General features: G+C 33.3%; 1 non-coding gene across 1 annotated transcript; it reads left to right on the top strand.

Annotated features, from left to right (window-relative positions):
• Nucleotides 1–2,553: 2,553 nt before the first annotated feature.
• LOC128289582 (small nucleolar RNA R71) lies at nucleotides 2,554–2,660 on the top strand. Its single transcript, XR_008279227.1, has one exon. It is a non-coding gene; the product is annotated as a small nucleolar RNA R71 (small nucleolar RNA).
• The last annotated feature ends 6,555 nt before the right edge of the window (nucleotides 2,661–9,215 follow it).

Genomic DNA, 9,215 nt, shown 5'->3' with positions numbered 1-9,215 from the left:
ATGTTGTCTTGTGTTGATCTTTTGGTGCTACTATAATCTGGTTATACCCCGAGTATCCATCGAGAAAACAATAATAGTCTCGCCTCGTAAGTCTATCCAACATCTGGTCCAAAAAAGGCAAAAAAAAGTGATCTTTCTTAGTCCCTTTGTTCAGCTTCTGGTAATCAATGCAAATTCTCCATCCTGTAACCGTTCTAGTTGGTATCAACTCATTATTCTCGTTTTCAACGATCGTAATACTTCTTTTTTTTGGTATGCACTAGATCGGACTTACCTACGAATTGTCTGAGATGGGGTAAATTATACCCCCATCTAATCACTTGATGATTTCCTTTTTTACCATGTCCTTCATGATAGGGTTCAGTCTTTATTGTCCTTCAATTGTCCCCTTTTTGCCATCTTTCAAGATGATCTTGTACACGCATACAGATGAATTAATACCGTGAATATTGGCTATGGTCTATCTGATAGCATTCTTGAATTGTTTTAATGAGTTTCTCTTCTTGCTCAATGGTTAATTCCATTGAAACAATCACAGGAAAAGTAGAAGCGTTACCTAAATAAACATATTTTAAATGTTAAGGAAGTACATTGAGTTCTAATTTAGGTGGCTCATTGATTGGCACTTTTGGTTGGGCATAATCCCTATTCTCTAACTCCAAAGATTCAAAGCGGGATTGCGGATTAAATCCTTTTTGATTATCTTCTAGCAAAGCTAGGTATTCATCCTCTTCTTCATCATTTGGAGGGTCTGATGTCAAAATTTGTTCCAATGGGTCCTCAACATTGTTGAGTTCCTTTTCTACGTTTAATTCCTTTAAATCAAAAACTGCAGAACAATCACCAATTGTGTCAGGAAATCACATAGACTTAAAAACATTAAATGTTACCTAATCATCCTAAACACGCATAGAAAGCTCGCCCTTCCGCACATCAATAAGGGTCCTTCCGCTTGATAGAAAAGACCTTCCTAGGATAATTGGCACTTCTTTGTCTGCTTCAAAGTCTAGAACCACAAAGTTAGTAGGAAAAATAATTTTTTCTACACATACCAATACGTCATCGATGTTTCCTTCTGGATGTGCTAAGGAACGATCTACTAATTGAAGTGCAATCGTAGTAGGTTTAACTTTACCTATCCCCAACTTCTTAAATATTAACATGGGCATCAGGTTGATACTCGCACCCAAGTCACATAGTGCCTTACCATAATATGTTGCTCCAATGTTGCAAGGTATGGTAAAACATCTAGGATCCTTCAACTTTGAGGGTAGTTTGTCTCGAAGATATGCACTGCAGTCCTTTGTCAGGGCCACCATCTCAAATTCTCCAAGTCTTCATTTTTTAGACAGGATATCCTTCATAAATTTGACATAGTTTGGCATTTGTTCAAGTGTATCAACCAACGGGATATTGATATGAAGTTTCTTGAGTACGTCTAGGAACTTTTTGAATTGAATTTTCTGCTTTTGCTTCTGAAGTCTTTGAGGGTTGGGTGGTGGAGGCTTCTTTACTGGAACTTGTTGATTCGTCTTCTGTGGTAATTCTGCATCTAACGAAGTTGTTAGTTTATCAGAATTAGCTAGTTCAAAAGTTGCCTTATCGAATTTTACAGTTTCAAGTTTCGGTGAAACTAGAATTTCAACACTCGGTTGCTCTGAGCCTTGAGCATCACCTGGCTCCTTTTCAACTTCGACGGTGTTGGGCTCTATTGTCTTTCTGTTCCTTAATGTCAACGCTTTACAATACTTCTTCCCTGGATTTCTCAAATTCTCCATATCACTAGGTAAAACAACTTGTGGTCGATTTCTGAATTTAGTTGCAAGCTGGCCATTTGATTCTCCAAATTCCTTAGAGTGGTGTCATTTTTTACCATGTATGCCTTCAATAGGTTCTCTAAGCTATTGGATGGTTTAGCTTTATTGGTTTCTGAACTTTTTGGGGGGAAACCAGGTGGTTGGGTCAATCTAGGTTGGGTGTAAGTGTTACTGGTTCCAACCCTTTGGTTACTCCAGGAAAAATTTGGGTTTTCGCCACGATGGGTTATAGAAATCGGATTGTATCCCTTGCCTTCCTCAATTTTGGTTCCGGTTACCCATGTAATACATGGATTCTGGGTTTGATAGACATTCTTCAAACAGATGTCCTTCCCTGTTACCCATATAATACATGGATTCTGGGTTTGATGGACATTCTTTGAACAGATGTCCTTCCATGTAATAGACAGAGGCTACATTTTCAAATTGATTTGGTGGTTGTGCTTCAAAACTATTAAACCCATTAGTGGTAAAATTTTTAAGCATTGAAGATATTGAGGATACCTCAAATGCAAGTGAAGTAAGAGCGTTTACTTCATGTATTCCAGCGACTCGTCTTCCTAACGCTGGTCAATTAGTTGGCCGTTGATAATTGTTACTGGCAATCCTCTCAATGATTTCATAAGTCTCATTATAAGACTTAAAAAGGAGAGCACCATTAGTAGAAGAGTCCACTGCCATCCTTGTGCGGGTATTGAGACCATTATAAAATGTCTCAAGTTGGATGCAATGTGGGATTTCGTGATGAGGGCACTTCCATAATAATTTTTTGTACCTTTCCCATGCCTCATACAAGTACTCATCATCCATTTGTTGGAAAGTAGTGATCTCGTTCCTCAATTTAGCATTCTTGCTCGGCGGGAAATACTTCATGGGGAATTTTTCTGCTAACTCTTGCCATGTGGAAATTGAATTTGGTGGCAATAAGTTCAACCAGGCTCGAGCTCTGTCCCTTAGCGAATACGGGAATAGCTTCAATCGTAATGCAGTTTCGGGTACTTTGGCTAACTTGAAAGAATCATTCACCTCCATAAATAGTCTTAAGTGAAGATGAGGATCATGGGTAGGCGTTCCACTGAATTGGCCCACCGTTTGAAGCTTCTGGAACATGACTGGCTTCAGCTCGAATTGTTGTACCTCAATTTCGAGTCTCCTAATACCCGGATTAAGATCATGAAACACTGGCACGACATACTGTCTTAGAGCTTTATCCCTATCATTAGCAATAAGGATAGGATTTTGAGCATGGTTTGCTCTGTTTCCTTGATTCAAATTTTTAAGGTTCATCTCCTCGGTCCTTCTCTGACTCGCTTGTCTTCTTCACTATCGAAAAGTTTGTTCAATTTTAGGGTTTACAGAGAGTAAATCGATAAATTGGTCAATACTCATAAACACCTGAAATAATCACAAAAAAATTAATTAAGTTAAAATAAACCAAAATGCAAAACTAACAATTTCATAAATAATGACTTTTTAAACAGCACCCGAAAACGGTGCCAAAAAACTTGAAACGACAGAAATGTGTAAGTGTACATAATCGCAACAAATGTGCAAGTGTACATAATCGCAACAAGTAATAAAATGACAAGTAAATGTCGAGTTGTCATACTCACAGGGACTATGAAAAGAATTATTTATGAATGCAATTTTAAAAACACTTTGGTGAGGAAAAATATTTTGATTTGAGAAGGTGATTAAAAACTAGGATTTTAACTAAGTAAAATAAATAAAAATAAAATAAAAATTCCAATGCACGATTTCAAAAGATTATTTTAATCAAGATGATATAATTGTGTTAGATTAATTACATTTCTTAACTAGAATTATTAAACTCATGCTTATGTTGTTATGAACAAATTCACTGCAACTAGGTAAGTTGCAAACTTATGAACATACTTACTTACCAAAAATTCATTTATCTCTTGACTATATCTCTATATCAATTCAACCGATTAAACAAATTTTAATAAGCCAATGTCTTAATGTACATACATACTTATGAAATTAAAATAATCTCTTGTACATATCTCTATACCAATTCAAACAATTAATTCAATCTCATAAGCACATAAAAGATTATGTGAGGTAACAATGTATTTCTACCTTGAAACAGTTTAATCACATTAATCTTGCAAGCTATGCAAGGCTAATGTATCGTAAGATATCGTTGCTAATTTAACCCTCAACTACCTTAAATGATTAAACATGCACTGATTAAGTATCGTGTCAATTAATTACAATTTCAATCCGTTTAAATAATTAATTCATTAGTTACCTTACAATTGTAATGAAAGAATAACTTAGTCATGGTTTTACTTAATCAAACATCTTACCGAGGCCTATAACAACACAAACACAATTTTAATAAATTAAGTAGACGAAATACAATCAACCTAATACGAATTAAATTTAAACCATATTAATTAAATTGAACATATCAATATCACAAATATTCATTTACATGTTCATTATAACAACAATAAAATTAAAATGATAAGGAACAAGAATCAAATCCAGTATTTTCTCCATGGCTTGACTAGTTTGCCCCACCCCTCTTTCCCCGCTTGTTTTTGTCGAACTGAGGCTTCTACAAACACTAGAATGCTGCTCCAAAAGGTGGTTTATTGACTCTTTTACAAGACGTGAAATCGGCAAGGGAATATGAGAAGAAAATGAAGAACAACAAAAGGGAATGAAGAAAGAAAAATGAGAGAGAAGTGAAGAGATGAGAAGGGTTGAGATGTGTTTGAAGTGAGCAGAAAAGGGGGTATTTATAGGTTGAGATGGCTGCTGAAATTATCAAAAATCAGCAACAATAGAGTCCCCCCATGGCCGGCCACACATGTGGCAAGTTTGAAGAATTCAAACTTGCTATTTTAAGGTAGGGGCAAATCTAGAAAGCATAAATAGTGGAAGGGTTTGAATGCAATTTGAAGGAGTCTTCAAGGGCCATTTTGCTAGTTAAATAATCAGCCAAGCAAGCTGATTGAGTCTGTATGTGGGACGTTTTTGGGCTGCCTAGTGCTTGGTTGGATCGGTTTTCTCAGTTCAGCTCAACTAGGTCACTTTTCATAATTAATTAATAATAATTTATTTAACCCAAATTAAATTGGATTAAAATTAAAATTAATTATATTATGAATTAATACACATAATTTGGACCGTCTTAGGCTGAAAAATTAATTCGCCTTGATGCTTCAAAATTGCTTCTCAGTTTTGTGCTTCTAGTAGTGTCTATTGAGCTGTTATTCACCCTTTGTGTGAATCTGTAGAAAATGATCAAAATTAATCAAAATTTATTATAAAATTAAGTAAAATTCAACATGTTAATATTCTAAGTACAATTTAATTATTTTATCATAATTAAATATTTTTTGACAAGGATTTTAGCGAAACTGCATGAATTTGAGTTAAAAGGGGCATGAAAAAGTGTGTATATTTTCATGTTTCCAATATCTGAATCCATTGATATCTTGAAATCTTCAAGTCTTGTTGTTTTGATCTTTCAAATTTACACGTATATAATTTAGAATATCTACACAAAAGTAATTTGGAGGCCATAACCTTAATATATAACTTTTGCACATTAATCTTAATTTCTAATCAGCCGATCATCAATTAGAAATTAGTTACTAAAGTATTTACACATGTTTAGCTCATACTTTATTTAATAATTGAAGTCCAATAAGCCCTAACCAAATTAGATCACTTTTAATTTGGACTAACCTTTTTATGATAGTAAAAAATATTTAATTATTCTTATTATACATGTGATGTCCATATTTTTCCAACATAAGAGACTCAATTACCAATGTTCTCATTTAATAAATTCACATGCAAGCATTTCAATAAACCAATCACCCAAGCAATTTAGCACATACCCATCATGCAATTAAACAAAGAATTAAATTTCATACAATAAATATAAAGCATAAGATGAATTACTTAGGAATTGTCTAGAAAATTATTGATTCAATAGAGAGGACACTTCGATCCATAAAATAATTGAAAGTCCAAATGGTAATTTATTTAATTGAAAAGAGAAAATAAAGTAATTTGTAATTGTTTAGAGTAGTATTTATAGGCAAATCATTTTTAATACATCAATTACAAAAATATCCTTATTAATAAACTTAATAAGGTAACTTTGACTTAGGATTCCTTCATGGTACCCTCTTAAATTTGATTGTGTTATGCTCAAGTCCTGACATTTTATGACCAATGTCACGATATTGTCATTAGGGGGCTTTAGGTTCCAACATTAAAGGTTGTGACTCAACCTTGCTCGACTTCTTCAATCTAGGTCTAGGACGGATGTTGTGACATTATAAGATGAATGTTGCGACCTTGACATCAGAGGGCTCAGTGTTACAACATCAAAGATTGAATGTTGCGATTTTGATGGTTGTCTCCTTAGCTGATAAAAAACAAGCAATGTCGCGACATTCATAGGTGATGTCGACCTTGGGGCCATGGAACACTAGGTTGCAACATCACTTTCCCAAGGTTGCAACATTGCATCTTCTTACTTGCATTTGCATTCTCCTCAACTAAGTTCCTGAAAATGTCTTAGCCGCTATTAAGTTCATAGCGACATGTAATTGACATTTTTATTCAACGAAACATAAAATAAACTAAATTTTACCATTAAAGGAAAAACTAACCTAAGTACGAGAAAAATAAAAATACTCAACTAAATCCTCGAAATCAAGCTCTTTAAGTGTGTAAAGAGCTTAATTTTTCATATCGAAATATGACATATCAGTGGAAAAATGACTACTTTTCCCATTAGCTTTTATTTTTATGTAATTGAGCTTAAAATTTAGAAAATGAAATAAAATATTTACTCATGACTTCTTAATAATTCAAAAATAAATAAATCCATAGGAATCAAATTTTCATATCAAAATACTAATTAAATTCCTAGAAAAGCATCAGAAATGTGGGGCATTACAAAATATTTTTAAGATAATCACGGATCCCTTTTAATGATACTATCTAACCCAAAAAGGCCACTTTAAAGAGCTAGAAGTCTTATTTACTTTATTTTGAATACATTTTTTTATCCCTTAGAGTTTGCAATACAATCTAGAAGTATGCATCATGATCATCCTCGGAATTAGAGTACACAAGTAAATCCTCGATGAACACTACCACAAACTGATCCAAATATGATTGAAAGATTTTTTTTCATAAAATCCATGAATGTTGGTAGTGTGTTAGATAATTCAAATGGAATAGCCAAGAATTCATAATTCCCATATTAAGTCTTGAATGTAATTTTAAGGGCATCAGATTCTTGGGCCCTTCATTAATAATTCCCTAATCTCAATCAATCTTAGAGAACATTACCGCCTCTTTCAAGTGATTGGACAACTAGTCAATCCTCAACATTTGTATCTAGTTTGCTTTTTTATTAACCATTATGTTTGTAATGTTAGAATTCAAATAAACACCAATAAACATCTTTGCTTAACATTTCATATTGTTTTATGTGTGCTAGTTATAGGTAAAGCGTGAAGGTTTACATGGCAGCAACTCGTCTCAAGTTTCTCACAATATATTGTAGAGACTTTATTTTCTTAATCTGATTTGTTAAGGCATGTACCTAGGACTAGTTTGAGTTTTAAACCATATTTTTTAAATGATTTAAGTTATTTTCACATTTGTTTTTGGCCACATTGGCAAAGTTTTAAGTGATATTATTTCTATGATTTATCTGAGTATAAAGAATTTTAATTTTTAATGTTTATATATAAGATTCCAAATGTTTCAAATTGTATGACATGTATGTTGTTAAAAGTAGGTAATTAAACTACTAAGCTGTTATAAATTGCATTACTCGGATCTTGTGAAAATGTGATGGTGTATTGAGCATATTTTGATGATTGAACTATGTTGGTAGCATGATGATAGCAAGATTGATGTGTTTAAGCAAATTTTGGTTCATACCTTGTTTATTTTAGGTCTTTCCTTAACGACTTTACTTGGATAGGTAAATTTAGTTTATGTTATTCTCTGACATGTTTAAATTGTGTTATGGATGTATTCTTATGTATTAAATATGTTGAATATATGTTTGGTAGAATTTTAAGATGATTTGGCATGTTCATTTTATGTTTTATGTAGAATTTTTACACTTTTGATTTTACTTTTACAATTCTAAGTACCATGTCTCGAGACATGAGAAATAAATTAGGCTAAGCATGTATCTCCATGTGAATGTCTCGAGCTTGAGACATTCAAAGCCAATAGCCAAACTGTTGTAAGAGTTTAAATCTCAAGACATGACTCTAGTGTCTAAAGCCATGCGGCCATTTAATGAAACATTGACCTAGGTATTGAGACACATCACCTAGTTTTTGAAATTTAGGCCTCCAACCAATGTTTTAAGGATTATTTAAGCTCAAATATTATTGTTAGTGACATGTGAGTGTTTGAAACTTTAATTTACATATTCATAACTAGAGTTCTACATGAATTGTTTGTATAATTGATTAGTTATGTCGCTCAGTTGACCAATGTATGCTTCGTATTCAAAACGAATCTTTCGAACAAAGTATGGGGTGCTATATTTTATGGTATCAAAGCTTAAGGTTTAGTCAATTCTAAGACTAAACCTAGTTCAATTTCGTAGAGTGCCAAGTGTCCATGCCTTAAAAGTTTTACAAAGTGTTTTAAATTGTGATTTTTAATTGTGTAAGACTTTGTTATTGCCTTCCTTCTTACATATGATCTTAGATTGAAAATGTCTTCCAATTTAAAACATGCCATGGTGACGCAGTTGAGAGCTGTACACCTCAACTTGAGAGTGTATTACTAGAATCTAGGGTGAATATAACCCCTGAGGTACCGTCTGCAAAAGTATTGGCAATCCCAAGTGTTAAAGGGCAAAATGTTCCAAACCAAGACACACTTTCCCATGTGATGACTACTAGTGAGGGTTACTAAAGGCACCCCTCAGGCTCAACCTAGTGTAGTAGCTTAGAAAACACCAATTGAGAAGTTACAAAAGCATGACGCTAAAGTTTTCAATGGATTGAGGGTATTGATACATTAGCTATTGAGTATTCGTTGGAGATGACTAAAAGGGTTCTCGACAAATTTGAATGAACACTTAATGGGAAGGTGTAATGTGCGGTCTTCTCACTGAAGGAGAAAGTTTCCCAATGATTGACCATTTGTTGGATCTAATGCCCTAAGTGTAGTATATTTGTCTTTGTATACTTGTATTTTTTGAACAAACTAGTTTAATAAAATATCCATTAATTACATTAATATTTCCTATATATAATCCTCAGCAGTTTTTGCACAAAAAGAAAAATAGAAGCAAATATTGGATCACTAGTTATCTAACGCTTAACTAATACTAAGCAAAATTATCTGGTCGATTGTAAT

Source organism: Gossypium arboreum, chromosome 2 (assembly GCF_025698485.1).
Source record: "Gossypium arboreum isolate Shixiya-1 chromosome 2, ASM2569848v2, whole genome shotgun sequence".
NCBI lineage: Eukaryota > Viridiplantae > Streptophyta > Magnoliopsida > Malvales > Malvaceae > Gossypium > Gossypium arboreum.
The sequence above is the reverse complement of the archived record's forward strand: the minus strand, read 5'-3'. Positions and strand labels throughout refer to the sequence as shown.